The sequence below is a fragment of the Crocuta crocuta genome, unplaced genomic scaffold (genome assembly GCF_008692635.1).
Source record: "Crocuta crocuta isolate KB4526 unplaced genomic scaffold, BGI_CrCroc_1.0 scaffold167, whole genome shotgun sequence".
Classification (NCBI taxonomy): domain Eukaryota; kingdom Metazoa; phylum Chordata; class Mammalia; order Carnivora; family Hyaenidae; genus Crocuta; species Crocuta crocuta.
The window spans coordinates 7,264,025-7,283,699 of NW_027532406.1; the positions used below are offsets into that span (position 1 = coordinate 7,264,025).

The window sequence follows — 19,675 nt, forward strand, 5'->3', positions numbered from 1 at the left end:
CCCCCCAGCCAGACCCTCCCCCCCACCCAAGTGCCCAGCCTTTCCCTGCTCGCTTCGCTCCCCTTCCGGGGCGCTTTGACCTACCCCCGGCCTTCTAAATCAGTTTTCAGAAGCTGAGGGGCAAAAAGTAGAAAGAAAGAGGAAGGGCGGGAGGCCGAGGTGGCCGCGCCACCGTACCCAAAATGGCGGAGGCCAAACCAGCAGGGAAAGAGGGGAAACGCTGGATGACCCCCACTTCGGACCTCAGTTTCATCCAAAGAATTTCACCTCAGCAAGTCCTCCCCCCGGCAGGCCGCCCTCCTTGAAGTGGGAGATCGCCTAGGAGGCACAGTGTGACTGCCTNACTCCGCTCTCGAAACCACCAGCCCAACCTACCCCCTTTTACTTCAGATACCCTGTCGGGCGACAGTAACACCGACGCCGGTGCTCGAGAGATCGGTCGTGAAGTGGAAGCAGTCGTTCGCCTCGTGTAGCGCTCGCAACAACGGTTCTTCCAACCGTCTCAGGCGGTGGCAACCGCTAAGGGAGCTGCGCAGCAGAGCGACTGGCTTGGGGGGATGGGAGAGAGCGAGCGAGAAGGAGGGGGTGGGGCGAGAGCAAAGAAGACCAGCCTGCCAGCTCTCGCGAGACCTGTGATTCGCTCCCGCCTTGGCGCTGGCGGCAAGAAGTGCGCTTGCGCGCTGGTGGGCTGACCAATTTGTTGGGGGAAGAGGTGGAGAGAGGCTGAGAGGTAGTGTAGTTAGACGCACAGATTACTGTAAAACTGTTAAATGCTTAGAGTTCACCTTTCTGCTTATTCGGGGAGGATGTGAAGTGGTAGTTACAGCCAGTGTGTGTTGAAGGAACCATGGTGTCGCAGTTTGGAAAAGTTTTCCGGTACTCTGTCCCCGCCAAAACCAAATTCGGTAGAGTCCCCACCCTTACCCCAGCGTCACCTGGTGGGAGGGATACCACGTGATACGGAGGCCAAATGCGGGGAGAGATTTCCTTGTCCGGTTTGCGTTATGCGGTAAAAATACTGTTTCCCCTCTGCGAAGACACCAATGTGGCCCCCATTCCGCTTCTAACCTGGGGCTCTTCCTTCCCTGTAGTGGCTCTGGGGCGCCGGGGCTCCGACCCCTCCCTTCAGGCCGGCCTACTCCCTGGGGGGCTTGATAACCACCCGCCGCAGTAGTCCCACGAGAAAGTTACTCGCTTTCTCTTCTTGCCTTTGCCATTCTCTTGCTTTTCATCTCTCCCCTTTATTGACGTATAATTAACATGCAGTGTTACATTAGTTTCAGGTATACAATGATTTGGTAATTATGTATATACTACTCTGCTTCCCAGGAAAACTGTAGTCACCATCTGTTACATATAACGTTATTACAATATTGACTGGATTCTTTTCTGGGCTTTTCATCTCTGTGACTTGTTTTATAAATGGACGCTTGTATCTCTTAATCCCCTTTCTCTATTTCACCCACCTCCCCTCTGGCAACCACCAGTTTGTTCTCCTTACTGAGGAGTCCATTTGTTATTTTTTGTTTGTTAGTTTCATCTCTCCCACTTCATAACCTCCGGCATAGATCAGGTGCTTAAGACTGACAATTTAGGGTTGTTTTATAAAGAGGGCTTTGCGCTCTTGAAAATTGCAGTACAAGTGACACCTAACACTTTATGGTTGTGCTGTCCTACCACCGAGGTCTTTAGTGACACGTTATGGCTTTTTTTTTTTAAATTGTTTTATTTATTTCTAGAGGAGAGAGGAGACAGCGTGAGCAGTGGAGGGCCAGAGAGAGAGGGAGTCACAGACTGAAACAGGCTCCAGGCTCTGAGCTGGCAGTCAGCACAGAGCCCGACGCGGGGCTCGAACCCACGAACCGCGAGGTCATGACCTAAGCGAAAGTCGGACGCTTAACCGACTAAGCCACCCAGGCGCCCCCATGGCTGNTTTTTTTTTTTTTTAATTAAAAAAAAATTGCAAGCCAAATTTCTGTGGAAGGGTGCAGGGCAGTCCTGGTAAAGAGATCAATGCAAGTGCAAACGTAGGAACTGTTCATCAAGTGCAAAGGAGGGAAGGAAATGAATTTGAACACAGGGATGTTCCTATAGTTGAAAATGTGGATAATGCTGTTGAGGGATAGTAAGGCAAGCTGAGGGCTAAGCACAAACTAGCACAATCCCCACCCTCCCACCCCCCCCAACCCCAGGTGGGATATGTGTGATAGTCCACAGGCACTCTTGGCTGCCCAAGAACGAAGGAAAGGACAGAAAACAAATGGTTAAACTGATAAAGTCTCCATCAGTCTACAATTATCTCATCAATAGTATAACCTCCAGGAACTCCCTACTACCTTAATGATAATGCTTTGCTAAAGGGAAGAACAACCTTAGTTTGACAATAGCTAGGCCTCCAGTAATCTGTAAATCCTCTTTAGCACATGGAAATCCCTTTAAGAAATTTTCACTTCACCTCCCCCAACTCCACAGTATATAAGCAGTCACTCTGCACAACCCCAGTGCATCTTTGTGCCCATGGATCTTGTCCTGTGCTTTAATAAAATCACCTTTTTGCACCAAAGATATCTTCAGGAATTCTTTTTTGGCTCTCGGCTCTGAACCCCACCATCATCCCAAAACCCCAGCAATACTAAGTTACAGACCTTTAATATCCAGCCAAAGACTTTGTACTTTCTACTACAGAAGTTGGGAAGCCCTTGATGGAGTATAAGGGATATTAGCAGTGGAGAAGCTTGAATAATTTTTTACCCATGAGATCTGCAATGGTTTAGGCAGGAGGCCAGTTAGTTACCTGCATATAATGGAAACTTCCATTTATGGTTTAATTCGGCCTCAAACTTGCTTAAGACAAGTGTGAGACAGTAAGAATTGGCTGGGTCATCATGTCCTGATTTTCTTGAGCCCACTCGCCCAAAATACCTCTTGGAGAAAGGGGGATGGGACAGTGTGGTCATCATTACAAGATACAGGAAAACAAAACCTGGATAACATAACATTATGGTTCATATTTATTAAGAGCTTGCTTGAGCTAGTTCTGTGCTCAATTCACTGACTCCTTACAACCTAAAGGATAATTATTGTCCCCATTTTACGGATGAGGTGCCTGAGTTTAGAAGTACAAAAGTTGGGGCACCTGAGTGGCTCAGTGGTTTAAGTGTGTCTGATTCTTGATTTCTGCTCAGATCATGATCTCATGGTTCATGGGTTTGAGCCCCAAGTTGGGCTCTGTTACTGACAGCGTGAAGCCTGCTTAGGTTTCTCTCTCCCTCTCTCTCGGCTCCCCCCCCCCACTTGTGCTCTCTTTCTCTCTAAATAAAGAAATATTTAAAAAAAGAAGAAGTGCAAAAGTTGCTCAAGGTCATACACCTAGTGATGGTCATACACCTAGGATTTGAATCAAAATGGTTTTACTCTAGGGGCTAGGGTCTTAAAGTAGTCTAGACCTTCCTGGGGTTGCAAATAACCTAACCATGCATTAAGGGAACCAGTATCATTTAGGAGAATTGAAGTTACTTAACAAACATTACCATCTCAGGACACCTGCAGGTAACATGTTGTTCATTGGCTAGAGACTTTTTTTAAATGATGGGTTGATTGGTTGATTGATGAGAGAGAGAGACCCTAAGCTGGGGAGGGGCAGAGAGAGACACACAGAATCTGAAGCAGGCAGAAGCAGGCTCCAAGCCGGCAGGACAGAGCCCAACATGGGGCTCAAACTCCTGAACTGTGAGATCCGTGACCTGAGCTGAAGTTGGTCGCTTAACCAACTGAGCTACCCATTTGCCCTGGCTGGAGACTTTTAAGGAGGCCTGAAACTTGATGTACTGGTGTCACTGACACCTTGAGCCCCTCCCTTCAAAAAAAAATGGAGTTCAGATGGAGTTCTTCCTGTGTTCTAGTTACATCACTACTTCACCTTTTCAGTCTTTCACTTGATTTGGCAGATGGAATGCTGTAATCCCTTTTACCCTCTTGCCTGAATTCAAATAATACACTTAGTGCCTGTTGAGTTTGGCATTCTTTCCACATACTTAATTTGTATGGTTATGGGCCACAATCCTTAAATTATCCTAATGACTTTTCACCACTGAACTGCAATGTTTTCTTTGTGTTTTGGTCACAATTCCTATATATTGTGCACTTTGCTGTTTGCCAGTGTGAATCCTTACGAAGGACTTGAAATTAGTACATGTATTCCTTTTGCTTTTTTATTACAGCAAGTAGGAAGCTTTGAATTAAAGAAAAAGTACACTAGGGGCACCTGGGTGGCTCAGTCTGAGCATCTGACTTCAGTTCAGATCGTGATCTCATGGTTTGTGAATTCAGGTCCTGTATTAGGAGTCCTGTCAGTGTCCACTTTTTATCCTCTGTCCCCCCCTCTCTCTGCCCCTCCCTCGTGCTTTCTCTCTCAAAAATAAAAAATAAGGATTAAAAAAAAAGTACACTAATTTTGAGGCAAGTGTAAGTTTTGAAAAGTTTTTTTTTTTAAAGTACTCTCTCCACCCAGTATGGGGCTTAAACCCACACCCTGAGATCAAGAGTTGCACACTCCACTGACTGAGCCAGCCAGGTGCCCCAGGGGCAAACCTAATTTTTATTTGGCTTTCTATTTTACTGTTTTTCTCAAAAGAAAAAAAAGTCTGTCTACTATTCCCATTGACAAATTGAATCCTGTAAGTCTTAGTGAGATTGGTTCACCACTGCACCAGTGATCCCTACAGAATTGTTTCCAGATTGATCTCTATGGAATTGTTTCCATAGAGATGGTTAGGTCTAACGGCTCCCAGCTGCTTTTGGGATTTTGCTTTCTCTTTGTCTTTCTTTCCGTCATTTCAGTGCTTTTCTATTGGTACAGAGTTCAGAGGGACTCTGGAGAGGATCTTGTTGGAGGCCATAATGAGAGAAGAGATGAAAAAGGAGAGGAAACAGAAGTATCCACACTCCCAGAGGAAAACAAGACAACAAACATGTAATCATGTATTACACCATCAGGATGAAGAGGAGAGGAAAATTCCATGCAGAGCCCAGAGAAAGAAAAAGAGAAATTGAAAGAGACTGCACCCTGCTGAGAGTGGAAGACACAGTCACTAAAAATTATTAAGATAGTTGTTCACATACCCCCAATAACATTCTAAAATAACATAAAAACTGGATTTTACCATAATCTTTTTTGCCATTATGAAAAGCAAATAAGCTAAAAAAGGTAGTAAAACCCACAAATAAGTTTCTAGGAGTGTGTTTAATTAAAATAATTCATGCTATTTGAACACTAAATCTGTCTTACTAAGGTTTTGTAAAATACTTGTTCTTTGATTTATATCATATTTATCAATTGTCTTTGGAACGCAGTGATCTTGTCATGATTCAGAATTATTTCTCAAGACAGTGCTTAATTACATAGTTTACATTCTTGATACTTTTTGTTTCTTTAAGTCACTTTTATTTATTTATTTATTTATTTTTAATGTTTTTATTTCTAGGAGAGAGAGAGAGAGAGAGAGACAGCGTGAGCAGGGGAGGGTCAGAGGGAGAGGGAGTCACAGACTGAAACAGGCTCCTGGCTCTGAGCTGGCTGTCAGCACAGAGCCCGATGCGGGGCTCGAACTGACGAACCGCGAGATCATGACCTAAGTGAAAGTCAGACGCTTAACTGACTAAGCCACCCAGGCGCCCCTCTTTAAGTCACTTTTAACTTTATTCTGGGACTAGTAAAACCAAAAGGTCTCATCCAATTTTAATTATACATTAAGTAAACAAATGGAAACTGAAAAGGAAGAAAGCACCTAACACACCTTTTTCTAGTTTTTGGAAATAATTAGAAGTATTGAACATTCTCCCTGTTCTAGTGGATTATTGTGAAGAATAGGGACAACAGCTACAAAAAGATAGCTCTGTAGGAATTTAGATCAAATTATCGTACAGCTTTTAATGTGTCATAAGTACATTAATAACTTAGAAACAGCACAGATAATACAGTAGCAAACTGTTAAGCCACACACATGATTTTCAGTTTCTGACTGGTAGATGAAAATACAATTTTCATTATATATGTATCTCTCTTTCTCAATGTACAAACAATGATGGTTATATTGGGGATAGAGCACTTTATTTATTTAAATGTTTTATTTATTTTTTGAGAGAGAGAGACAGCGTGAGCAGTGGAGGGTCAGAGAGAGAGGGAGTCACAGAATCCGAAGACAGGCTCCAAGCTCTGAGCTAGCTGTCTGTACATAGCCCAACGCAGGGCTCGAACCCACAAACTGTGAGATCATGACCTGAGCCGAAGTCGGATGTTTAACCGACTGAGCCACCCAGGCACCCCAGGGGGTAGAGCACTTTAAATAACTAGTTTTCAATACAGGCTAGCAAAGTTATTATTTTATGGACCAAAAATAGAAGAACCAAGAGATAAATTAATGCTTCAAATTTTACAAAGAAAATCAATGGCAAAACTTAGAATGGTCTTCATAATTGAGGCTTTGGTTCTAATCTCACCTTTTACACTTCCCTTCCAGCTGCTTGATTCTGAGGCATTTAACTTTTCTGAACCTCAGTTTTCAGTCTCTAAAGTGGGTTGTTAGGTTGTTATATAGGATAGAGATTAGTAGCTAAAATAATAATTCTAGTCCTATCCTCTTTCATGTGTGTCATGTCATTGTTTAATAAATGTGGCTCATTCTTGTTGAATTCATTTCAACAGTGAAATTAAAATATATATATATTTATTTATTAAGTATGGTGTCCTAAGCACTGTGTTGCAGGGCAGCAAATTACTCCAAGGAAATCTGTGAACTCATATGAATACGAAGTATCACCTCTGGACAGAATAAATGTCACATGTATGTACTGCTGTTTTTCTAATATAGGCAGACACAGTTGCTGTTAATACAATGGAAATTGAGGAGCATATAGGTACATTTCATTAAATAAATATATTAAACTATAGCAAGTACTCAAATAAGGTAAGCATAGAGTGTTTGAGAAGCATAGAGTAATACCATTAGCACAACCTAGGGTTTCAGAGAAAGCTTTCTGAAGGAAATAACTCCTGAGCTAAGAGTTGGATAATAAGTAAAATTTAGCTGGGCTATAAAAGATAGAAAAGGCATTCAAAGCTGAGGACACAGTAAGATTCAAGGCATGGAGGCAGGAGATAATTTGATAGAAGTGGGAACTTCAAGCAGTTGGAGCATTGTAAAATAAATGAAGGGTGTAGGTAGTAACCAGATCTTGGGGGAGTTTTTATGCTACCCTGTAGAGCTTGGCTTTATTCTTAGATTGAGATCAACCTCAGATTATGTACTTTTGGCTGAAGTATGAAGGGTGGATGTTGACAGAAGACAGAAGACTAGGAAAAGGCTCAGCAGAGATGATGAGGCCTTAAACTACAACAGTAAGGATAGATATAAGAGGATGTCTTCAAGAAATATTTATTTTTAAATGTTTATTTATTTTGAGAGATAGAAAGGTGGGGGAGGGGCCGAGAGAGAAAGAGAGAATCCCAAGCAGGTTCTGTACTGTCAACACAGAGCCCGACTTGGGGCTCAAACTCATGAAACCATGAGATCATGATCTGAGCTGAAATCAAGAGTTGGATGCTTAACCAACTGAGCCACCCAGGTGCCCCTGGGACTTAATAAACTTAAAAAAAGAATTAAGGGACTTGTTTTTTGGCCTAACATGTAATTTATTTTGGAGAATGTTCCATGTGCACTTGAGAAAATGTGTTACTTACTGTTGTTGGGGGATGTTGTATAGATGGCTGTTAAGTCTAGTTGGTTTATAGTGTTATTAAAGTCTTCTGTTTCCTTCCTGATCTTCTGTCTCATTGTTCTATTATTGAAAAGTAGACTTTGAAATCTCTATTATTATTACATTGTTTATTTCTCCAATTCTGTCAGTTTTTTCTTCATGTGTTTTGGGGTTCTGTTAGGTGCATATGTGTTCATAATTGTTACATCTTCCTAATGAATTGATCCTTTTATCATTATAAAATGTCTTTGTCTCCAGTAACAACTTGTGTCTTAAAGTCTATTTTGTCTGATATTAGTATAGTCACTCCAACTCTCTTTTGGTTACTCTTTGTATGGCATAACTTTTTCCCATTCTTTTACTTTCAACCTATTTGTGTCTATGAATTTAAAGCATGTCTCTCCATGAGATACCATATTACACCTGTCAGAATGGCTAAAATTAACAATTCAGGCAACAACAGATGTCGGTGAGGATGCAAAGAAAGAAGAACCCTTTTGCACTGCTGGTGGGAATGAAAACTGGTACAGGCACTCTGGAAAACAATATGGAGGTTCCTCAAAAAATTAAAAATAGAACTACCCTACAACCCAACAATTGCACCACTAGGTATTTATCTGAAGGATACGAAAATGCTGATTTTAAGGGGTACATGCACCCCAATGTTATCGGAGCACTATTAACAATAGCCAAATTATGGAAAGAGCCCAAATGTCCATTGACTGACTAGTATATTAAAAAAAATGTGGTACACACACACACACACACACACACACACACACACACACACACACTGAAATATTACTTGGCAATCAAAAATAATGAAATCTTGCCATTTATAACAACATGGATGGAACTAAAGTTTATTATGCTAAGCAAAGTAAGTCAGCCAGAGAAAGATAGATATATGATTTCACTCATGTGGAATTTAAGAAACAAAACAGATGAACATGGGGTAAGGGAAGGAAAAATAAAATAAAAAAGAGAGACGGACGCAAACCATATGAGATTCTTAAAGAGAACAAACTGAGGGTTGCTGGAAGGGTGTTGTGTCCAAGGATGGGCTAAATAGGTGATGGGCATTAAGGAGGGCACTTGTTGGGATGAGCGCTGGTGTTATATGTAAGTAATTAATCACTAAATTCTACTCTTGAAATCATTATTACACTATATGTTAACTAACTTGGATTTAAATAAAATTTAGGGGCACCTGGGTGGCTCAGCTGGTTAAATGTCTGACTTAGGCTCAGGTCATGATCTCATGGTCCATGTTTTCAAGCCCCTCATTAGGCTGTGTGCTGACAGCTCAGAGGCTGGAGCCTGCATCGGATTCTATGTTCCCCACCCCACCCTACCTTTGCCCCTCTCCTGTTCATGCTCTGTCTCCCAAAAATAAATAAATGTTAAAAAAATTTTTTTAAAATAAATAAAATTTAAAAATTAAGAAAGTGTCTCTCTTGAAGAAAGCATAGTGAGATCATTTTTTAAAAAAATTAATTCTGCGGACATCTGCCTTTTGATTAGAGAGTTTATTCCATATACATTTGATGTAGTTACTGATAAGGTAGGGTTTAAGTTTGTCATTTGCTGTTTATTTTCTACATGTCATGTCTTTTTTGTTCCTCTAATCCTACATTACTGCTTTCTTTTGTGTTAACTACATATTTTATATCCATATATGAATTTGCATATATATGATATATACTTTATATATCATATATATGAATGTATATAAAGAATATGCATATATTTCTGTAAAAATGCATTTGTAAGTGTACATAAAGAGAACAGAAGTATATATATAGAGAAAGCTGAAAGTTTTTAAGAGTTATTATTTTGTTTACTTATTCATAAGATAATAAGATCCATAATATTAAAAAACCTACTATTTCCCACCATTGCTAAATTAAATCCAAGTAGTATGTCATAGAGAGATAGATAGTATTTTTCTCTAGAGACTCTGTATATCCGCTTTTCCACATTAATTTCAAGATAGAGCAAATTTCACCAGTGCTTTACAAAAAGATTGATGTCTTTAACTGTGAGACTATCCAAAGATTCAGAATTCAAAATATAAATATGCAGTATAGTTGGATAGTCAAATATATCTTCTTTATAAAGCAGTAGAAAGAGCCTAAGCAATTGTTGGCGTATGTTCAAAAGTTTTACTACTGTAAACCAAGTGCTGAATCAGGTTTTTCTTACTTGGAAAGAATCATAACACCAATTTATAACCTATTTTCTTCAGTTCACTCTAACTCCTTTGACTTCTTAGGAGGCAAGAGTGTGGGTCTTATTTTCAAGTAGTCAAACTATTTTTTAAAAATTTGGTTGAGGGATACCTGGGTGAGTCAATTAGGCATCCGACTTCAGCTCAGGTCATGATCTTGGGGTTCATGAGTTAGAGCCCCATGTCAGGCTCTGCTGACAGCTCTGAGTCTTGAGCCAGTTTAGGATTCTGTGTCTCCCTCTCTCTGCCCTTCCCCCTCTCATGCCCTGTCTCTCTATTTCAAAAATAAATGAACATTAAATTCTTAAAAGTTTTGGTTGATAAATAGTATGTCATAATGATGAGAACCATAAACTTCAACAGAAATGTGAAAAATTCCAAAATAGTGGGTGTTTGAACATAAACATAGGTGAGGAATTCAAAACCAGGTTATTATTTTAACAAAACCAGGTTAATATTTTAGCAAAGGCAGTGTTCCAGAGCTATATTAAGTCTAGGAAATATGCATAAAAGTAAACACAAAGTAATAGAATGCCACATATATATATATGTATATATATAATCTTCGCTAGATGAAACTAAACATAAATTTTTTTCCAAATTTTGATTTAAAATTTATTTTATCTATAATTGTAATTCCTTTTTATAGTTATTTTCTTTTTACCAGCTAGTAATATAGACAGTGTTCATGTACATTTTGAATGCCAGTACTCTATTCTTAAGTATTTTACATTTTCAAGGAAGTAAACTGGAATTTACTAATGAGCAGCCTAGTTTTGAGGCAGCAGTCATAAGCAAAAGCTAAGTGGGTTCTTTGGTGCTAAGAGCTAGGGAATAACAGGAATCAACTTTCTGTTGTCTGTAACCCCAGGAGACTGTAAACAAAGAGTATTACAGAGGGACAAATAAGCATTAGTGTTCCCGGGCACATCCATGGGCAGGTTTAGTGACTAAGCTATTTGAATGTGAGGCTTATGATTTCTCTACATTTACTTGGTAGATTAGAATTCAGGAAAGTGTTGGGATGCCTGGGTGGCTCAATTGGTTGGGTGTCTAACTCAGGTCATGATCCTAGGGTCGTGGGATCAGCTCCATATTTGTCTCTGTGCTGAATGTGAAGCCTGCTTGAGATTCTCTCTCTCTGTCTCTCTCTCTCTGTGTCTCTCTCTCTCTCTCTGCCCCTCTCTCCTACACATGCTCTCTCTCTCTCAAATAAAAAAAGAAAGAATTCAGGAAAGTGTCCACACTTCTCAAAAGCAAACCTGATGGATCTCTGGGGAAGTTGTGGGACAGGGAATTGTCAGATGGGATTTTAGTTTTTTTCTGTACTATCTTATTGTTTATAAGGAGATTATATTCATATACTAAACTGATTATTAAAAACTCACTTTAAAAAAAGTTAAAAAAAAAAAAAAAAGGGGCCNGTTTCAGAGTCTGTGTCTCCCTCTCTCTCTGCCCCTCCCCTGCTCACGCTGTCTCTCTCTCTCTCTCTCTCTCTCCTAGAAATAAAATAAAAATATTTAAAAAAAAGAAAAGAAAAAAAATGTAAATTCTTGTGCCCCATCTCAGACTTATGAAATCAGAAATTCTGGGCATAAAGTTCAGTAATCTGTGTTTTAACAAATGCCCCAAAGATGATTCTGTTGCATTCTTTAAAAAAAAAAATTTAAGTTTATTTATATTTGAGAGAGAGGCAGAGAGAGAGAGAGAGAGCTTGAGCTGTCAAGGAGCAGAGAGAGAAAGAGAGAACCCCAAGCAGACTCGATGCTGTAATGCAGAGTCCAACTTGGTGCTTGATCTCACAAACTGTGAGATCATGACCTCAGCTGAAATCAAGAGTCAGATGCTTAAGTGACTGAGCTGCCCTGGTGCCCTGACCAAGTGTAAGTTTCTTAAGCTTTTTTATTTGTTCTAGAACAACATTTCTCAGATTTTAGATGTAGCAGAATTGCGGCTTCTGGATGGCTCAGTTCATTCAACGTCTGACTCTTGGTTTCAGCTCATGTCATGATCCCAGGGTGATGGGATTGAGCTCTGCATTGGGCTGAGCATGGAGCCTGGTTAGGATTCTACCCCTCCCCCTCAATTTCTACCTTTCCCTCTGCCCTTCTTTCCTTCTTGCACTCTCACTCTCTCTCTCTTAAAAAACAAAACAAACAAACAAACCCCTACACTTGGTGAACAACTGTTTTTATGTAATGAGAAATAAGTCTTGCTTGCTTAAGACAATACAGTTTCTAGCATTTCTTTTAGGCTTTTTCTTGGAATTTTACACATTTTTCATAAATGATAAAATGACACATTTGTTTTCAAATTCTAGCATTTCAAAGAAATTAGGAAAATATCCCATTTGCAATTGCACCCAAAATAGTAAAAGACCTAGGAATAAACTTAACCAAGGAGGTAAAAGACCTGTACTCTGAGAACTATAAAACATTGATGAAAGAAATTGAATCTTTCCAAGCAAATGGAAAGATATTCTATGCTCATGGATTGGAAGAATGAATATAATTAAAATGTTCATACTACCCATAGCAATCTACAGATGTAATACAATCCCTATCAAAATATCAATGGCATTTTTGACTATGCTAGAACAAAATATTCTAAAATTTCTATGGGACCACCAAAGATCCTGAATAGCCAAAGCAATCTGAAAAAGAAGAACAAAATTACTCCAAAGCTGTAGTAATCAAAATGTATAACTGGTACAAAAAATAGACACAAAACTCAATGAAACAGAATAGAGCCTAGAAATAAACCCATGATTATATGATAATTAATCTTCAACAAAGGAGGCAAGAATTTGCAATGGGAAAAGGACAGTCTCTTCAACAAATGGTGTTGGGATAACTGGACAGTTACATACAAAAGCATGAAACTGGACCACTCTCTTACACAAAAATGAACTCAAATGGATTAAGGATCTAACTGTGAGATCTGAAACCATAAAAATCCTAGAAGAGAGCACAGACAGTAATTTCTCTGATATTGGTCATAACAACATTTTTCTAGGTATGTCTCCTGAAGCAAGGGAAACAAAAGCAAAAATAAACTATTGGGACAATATAAGATTAAAAAGCTCCTGGACAGTGAAAAAAACAATCAACAAAACTAAAAGACAACACTCTGAATGGGAGAAGATATTTGCAAATGACATATCCAATAAAGGGTTAGTATCCAGAATACACAAAGAACATATATAACTCAACACCAAAAAACTTCCACAAATAATCCATGTAAAAAATGGGCGGAAGACATGAACAAACATTTCTCCCAGGAAGACACAGATGGCCAACACACACACGAAAATATGCTCTACATCACTTATCATCAGAGAAATACAAATCAAACCACAATGAGATATCGCCTCACACATGTCAGAATGGCTAAAATTAAAAACCAAAAAAACAAGAAGTAGTGGTGATGATGTGGAGAAAGGGGAACCCTCATGCACTGTTGGTGGGAATGCAAACTGATACAGCCACTGTGAAGGACAGTGTGGAGGTTCCCCAAAATTTTTTAAATAAAATGACCATATATTAAAGTAATTCCACTACTGGATATTTACTCAAAGAACAAGAAAATACTGTTTTGAAAGGATATATGCACCCCAATATTTATTGAAACATTATTTACAATAGCTAAATTACAGAAGCAGCCCAAGTGCTCATCAATAGATGAATGGATAAAGAAGATATGGTATATATAGACAATGGAATATTATTCAGCCATAAAAAGAATGGAATCTTGCCATTGGCAACAATCTATGGGGTATAATGCTAAGTGAGATAAATCAATGAGAGAACAACAAATACCATATGATTTCACTCACATGTGGATTTAAGAAACAAACAAATGAACAAAGGAAAATAAAGAGACAAACTGAAAAACAGACTCAACTATAGAGAACAAACTGATGGCTACCAGAGGGAAGGGGGGGGGGGGGGGTATGGGTGAAATAAGTAAAGGAGATTAGGAATACAATTATCATGATGAGCATTGAATAATGTACAGAATTGGTGAATCACTCTATTGTACACCCACAACTAATATAACACTATGTTATGTCAAAAAATTCCAATGTTTCTTATACCAAGGTCCTTTGTATTCTTGAGTGTCTGTAAATTCTAAGAGAATTTTAATGTTCTGATTTTTTAAAAGTTTATTTCTTTATTTTGAGAGAGAAGAGAGAATGAAAGGGGAAGGGGCAGAGAGAGAGAGAAAGCAAGAGGGGAAAGGGCAGAGAGAGAAGGAAAGGGGCAGAGAGGGTGGAGGAAGAGGCAGAAAGGGAGGGAGGGAGGGAGGGTGGGACAGAGAGAGAGAGAGAGAGAGAGAGAGAGAGAGAGAATCCCAGGCAGATTCCACACTTTCAGTGTGGAGCCTGATGTGGGGCTCAAACCCATGAACTGTAAGATCATCACCTGAAGGGAAATCAAGAGTCAGATGCTTAACTGACTGAACCAGTCAGGTACCCCAAAGTTCTGAGTTTTCATTTCAGTGATTTAAAAAATTATTTTCACACTTAAGACAAAATATCTCGTTTGCAGTGATAGTTTACAATTTCAAGCAAGTGAGATTTTAGTTTCTTAAGTGAGAGTTTCTCAAATTCTGGTCGTTGCATATATTCTAAAGCATAGTGGTTAAGAACATGGACTCTAGGGCTTGACTGTTATTTAGGTTCAACCTTAGGTATTACCTAAATGTAGGACTTGGGCAAGTTACTTAAATTTTCGGAGCCTCCATTTACTTATTTGTAAAATGAAGACCGAGATTATATGTAACAGTATTTATCTCATGGGGGTGTTCTGAAGAGTAAATGTTCCAAGAACCATGTCTAGCACATAATAAGTACTCAATAAACATTAACTATTATTATTCTTCTTCTTAGAAATTTGTAAAGCAGTTAGGATTCTGTTGGGTTGCAAGTAATGGGACTATTGGACTCTTAATTTCCTATTGCTGCTATAACAAATTGCCATAGATTTAATGGCTAACAGCAACACAAATTTATTATTATTATTTTAATTTAAAAAATTTTAATGTTTATTTACTTTTGAGAGAGGGAGAGAGAGAGACAGACAGACAGTATGAATGGAGGAGGGGCAGAGAGAGAGGGAGATGCAGAATATGAAGCAGTCTCCAGGCTCTGAGTTGTCAGCATAGAGCCTGACACGGGGCTCGAACCCACAGACCATGAGATCATGACCTGAGCTGAAGTCAGATGCTTAACCGACTGAGCCCACCCAGGCGCCCCACAAATTTATTATTTTATACTTTAGGGATCAGAGTCCAAATGGGTCTCACTGGGCTAAAATCAAGGTGTTGGCAGGGGTATTGCTAAGGACTGAATTCCCCACTCCCGCCCATTCATGTATTAGAGCTGTAACCCCCAATGTGATGGTATTTGGAGATTATGGCCTTTGGGAGCTAATTAGGATTTGATGAGATTATGAGGGTGGGGCCGTCATGATTTGGTTAGTGCTCCTATAAGAAGAGAGCTTGCTTCCCTTCTCTGTCATGTGAAGACGCAGCAAGAAGGTGGCTGTTTAAAAGCCAGAAAGAGAGTCCTCACCAGGAGCCAAATTTGTTGGCACCTTGATCTTCAATTTCCTTGCCTCCAAATCGTAAGCAAGTCAGTTTCTGTTGTTTAAGCCACTCAGTCTATGGTATTTTATTATGGCATCTTTTAAAAAAATAGTTAATGTTTTATTTATTTCTGGGAGAGAGAGACAGCGTGAGCAGGGGAAGGTCAGAGAGAGAGTGAGGGGGGGGGAGACAGAATCTGAAACAGGCTCCAGGCTCTGAGCTAGCTGTCAGCACAGACCCCAAAACAGGGCTCAAGCTGACGACAGGGCTCATGCTGACGAACCGAACCGTGAGATCGAGATCATGACCTGAGCTGAAGTCGGACGCTTAACCGATGGAGCCACACAGGTGCCCCTATTATGGCATCTTGAACTGACTAACCTAACTTTCTAATGGCTCTAGGAGAAAATGTATTTCCTTGCCTTTTCCATTTCTAAAGGCCACTTGCATTCCTTGGTTAGCGGCTTCTCCCTCTATTTTCTTTTCTTTCTTAAAAGCTTTTTAATGTTAATTTATTCTTGAGAGAGCACAGAACATGAGCAGGGGAGGGGCAGACAGAGAAGGAGACACGAGTCTGAAGCAGGCTCCAGGCTCCAAGCTGTCAGCATAGAGCCCGATGCGGGGTTTGAACTCACAAACTGTCAGATCATAACCTGAGCTGAAGTCAGGCACTCAACCGACCGAGCCACCCAGGTGCCCCTCCTCCTTCTATTTTCAAGCCAGCAGCACTGCATGTTCAAGGCTCTCTCACTTGGACTTTTCTGCTTCTCTTTTCCACTTTTTAAAAAATGTTTATTTATTTTTGAGAGAGAGCATGCACACATGTGGGTGCTCAATATTGGAGGAGAGGCAAAGAGAGAGAGAGAGAGAGAGAGAGAATCCTAAGCAGGCTCCGTGAGCCTAACGCAGGGCTTGATCCCATGAACTGTGAGATCACGACCTGAGCCAAAATCAAGTCAATGCTCAACTGACTTGAGTCATCCAGGTGTTCCTCTCTCATCCACTTTTACAGACCTCTGGGACATTGGATCCACCTGGATGATCCAGACTGCTCTTACTTTGAGGTGAGTTGATTAGCAACCTTAATCCTACCTGCAACCTTAATTTCCCATTCACATTGTGAGTATGTAACATAACATATTCACAGGTTCTTGGAATCAAGATGTGGACATCTTTGGGGAGCCATTATTTTGGCTACCACATGGACAAATAAGGGTTTGAACCTTAAGTACATCTGTTGTTTACTTAAGAAGTTTGGAAATAGGAATTTCTAACATTTCTTTAGCAGTTAACTATATCACCCCGAACTCATGCTCTTTCTTTTCCACCTAGTTTGTTAGCTTCTCATCCTCATATTTGTCACCTCATGGTCAAAAGATGGTTGTTGAATGTCTGGGCATCAGCAACATACTCAAAACGGGAAAAGGAGAGAGGCAGTGACAGTCTATTCTCCTCTCAGGTCTGCTCTTCCAATCAGAAAGCAAACAAATTTTTCTAGAATCCCTCCAGCAAACTTGCCCTAATGAGATCATGTGGCCATCTCTAGCTGCAAGAGAATCTGGAAGAATGGGCATCTGGCAAAGGAGAATTAGACTGTCCAGACTAACTTAGACCATTTATAATTCATTGATGGGGCTGGACACATTGTCTTCCCAAACAAAATCAGAGTTCTTTTAGGAAAAGTGAAATGCAAGTGTGCTGTGCATGGAGGCGAAGGTAGTGGCTATTAAACAGGCAAATGACATTGTCTATTAGCCTTTGAGAATCTTTTCCCTTTAAAGAAATGTTTTCAGGGTGCCTGGGTGGCTCAGTCGTTTAAGTGGTGGACTCTTAATTTCTGCTCAGGTCATGATCTCAAGGTTAGTGAGTGTACAGATGCTGCTTGGGATTCTCTCTCTTTCCCTCTCTCTCCCCCCTTCTCTCTTTCCCTCTTCTCTCTACCCCTCTCCCACACATGCATGCTTGCATGCTCTCTCAAAATAAATAACAAAAAAAAGAGAAATGTTTTCATTTGAGAAGCAATGCAGTATTTCTAGAAGCTTCAAAGTATTTAGTTACAGGGGTGTCTGGGTGACTCAGTCGGTTGAGCATCCAACTTCGGCTCAGGTCATGATCTCACAGTTCATGGGTTTGAGCCCCACGCCGGGCTCTGTCCTGACAGCTAGCCCAGAGCCTGGAGCCTGCTTCGGAATTCTGTGTCTCCCTCTCTCTCTGACCCTCCCCTGCTCATGCTATCTGTCTCGCTCTCTCAAAATAAATAAATAAACAAACATATACAAAGTGTTTAGTTACAAAATTTATTTTTCTAAATTAGATTAAGAAAACTTCAGAAGAGTAACACTGTGCTTTTATTTATTTGCTTATGTACTTATTTTTATTTATTTTGAGAGAAACAGAGAGAGAGAGTGCATGCATGAGTGGGGTAGGGGCAGAGAGAGAGAGGGAGAGGAAGAATCCCAAGCAGGCTGTGTGCTGTTGGCACAGAGCCCAATGTGTGGCTTGATCTGAGGAACCGGGAGATCATGACCTGAGCTGAAATCAAGAGTAGGACATTTAACTAACTGAGTCACCCAGGCACCCCTAAACAAACACTGTATTTTTATTTATTTCATTCATTTTTTAAATGTTTATTTTTGAGAGAGAGAGCATGAGCTGGGGAGGGCAGGGACAGAGGGAAACAGAGGATCCGAAGTGGGCTCTGCACTGAGATTGGAGAGCCTGATATGGGACTTGATCTCAGGAACTATGAAATCATGACCTGAGACAAAGTTAGACACTTAATGGACTGAGCCACCCAGGCGCCCCACAAACCATGTATTTTTAAAACTTGTAAATATGTTTCATGATCATTATGGAAAAATTAAGCAGTCTTTTCAATATCTATTTTCTCATCCAATTGAACATGTAGCTAATGGCTTGGACGAATGGGGCTGAAGTTCAAAGAGGTTAAAAATGTGCTCCTTTTGGCACACATGACTTCCATAATAGTATTAATTCTGTTAAATTTATGAAAACTATGCTTTATTATCAGAACTTTAATTTGTTCTCTATTCAAATTTTCTAAACTAAGAAAGGCAATCTATAATAAAGTTTCCCTGTAATTGCATGAACAAACTGCAATGTACTGATAATAACAGTGATGCTCCTGAAACACAAATGTTGGCTGGCAGATGCTTCTGAATTGAATATCACCCTAAGTATTTTTTCGCAATGTATGAAATTCCAGTTTTGATGTATACTCACCATACTATTTACTTACATAATTAATTCAATAAATATTTATTGTGGGCCAGGCACTGCTCCAGAAACTGAGATCATAGCAGTGATGAAAAACAAGAAGAGGTTCTTTCTGCTCTGTTCAGTCTGGTTAGAATAATCCAAGAAACACAAATAAAACTCAAGATATATTTGTCACATTGTCAATGGTGGAATGCTCTCATATGCTTTCTAAATTGGTACACTCTTTTTTTTTTCTTTTATAGTTTATTGTCAAGTTGGTTTCTTTGTACACTCTTTCTGAAGGTAAATTTAACTGTATGTATAAGTTAAGATGTCTGTGTACTTTGACCCAGGGATTTTGCTTTTAGGAATCTCTTGTAATTAAAGAATCAGAAACTCAGATGATATTCAACAAGTTCAATCACTACATTATCTATACAAGTGAAAAGTTTAGAAATAAATATTCACCAATAGGAAATGGTTAAATAATTTCTATACCTTGTACCTATAAGCCTATTTATTGTAAGTCTATTAAAATGATGTTTTTGATGACAATAAACTATTTGTAAAAAAAAAATTATGTGGAAACTAATTTGACAATAAACTATTTGTAAAAAAAATGTTTTTGAAGCATTTAGTGCTCTCAAAAATACTCAAGTTATTCTGCTAAGAAGGTAAAAATTCTGATTAAAAACTGTATATCTAAAATATTAATAATGTTATTGGTTACAGGTCAAAAGGTACAGACTTACTGAAGATACTGAATAGGGTCAAAATGTATAAACTTGCAGTTACAAAATAAATGTTATGGGGATGTAATGTACAGCATGGTGACTATAGTTAGTGCATATTTGACAATTGCTGGAAGTAGATCTTAAAGTT

At 39.5% G+C, this 19,675-nt stretch overlaps 2 protein-coding genes across 7 annotated transcripts in view; one reads left to right on the forward strand and one right to left on the reverse strand.

Annotated features, from left to right (window-relative positions):
- Positions 1–19,675, reverse strand: part of HNRNPH3 (heterogeneous nuclear ribonucleoprotein H3) — a 44,025-nt gene that overhangs the window by 11,503 nt on the left and 12,847 nt on the right. The window contains exon 1 of one of the 4 annotated variants that reach the window (XM_077778688.1): positions 395–572. The exons of 1 other annotated variant lie outside the window; for it this stretch is intronic. The gene's annotated coding sequence lies outside the window, so the exon portion shown is untranslated. Of the gene's footprint in view, positions 1–375; positions 573–19,675 lie in introns of those variants that run through there. 2 more of the 4 variants (XM_077778689.1, XM_077778686.1) reach the window with 2 other exon arrangements.
- PBLD (phenazine biosynthesis like protein domain containing) overlaps positions 1–19,675 on the forward strand; it is a 43,694-nt gene that overhangs the window by 469 nt on the left and 23,550 nt on the right. For 2 of the 3 annotated variants that reach the window (XM_077778690.1, XM_077778691.1), the window contains exon 2: positions 16,587–16,638. The exons of the other annotated variant lie outside the window; for it this stretch is intronic. The gene's annotated coding sequence lies outside the window, so the exon portion shown is untranslated. The remainder of the gene's footprint in view (positions 1–16,586; positions 16,639–19,675) is intronic. 3 annotated transcript variants of the gene reach the window in all.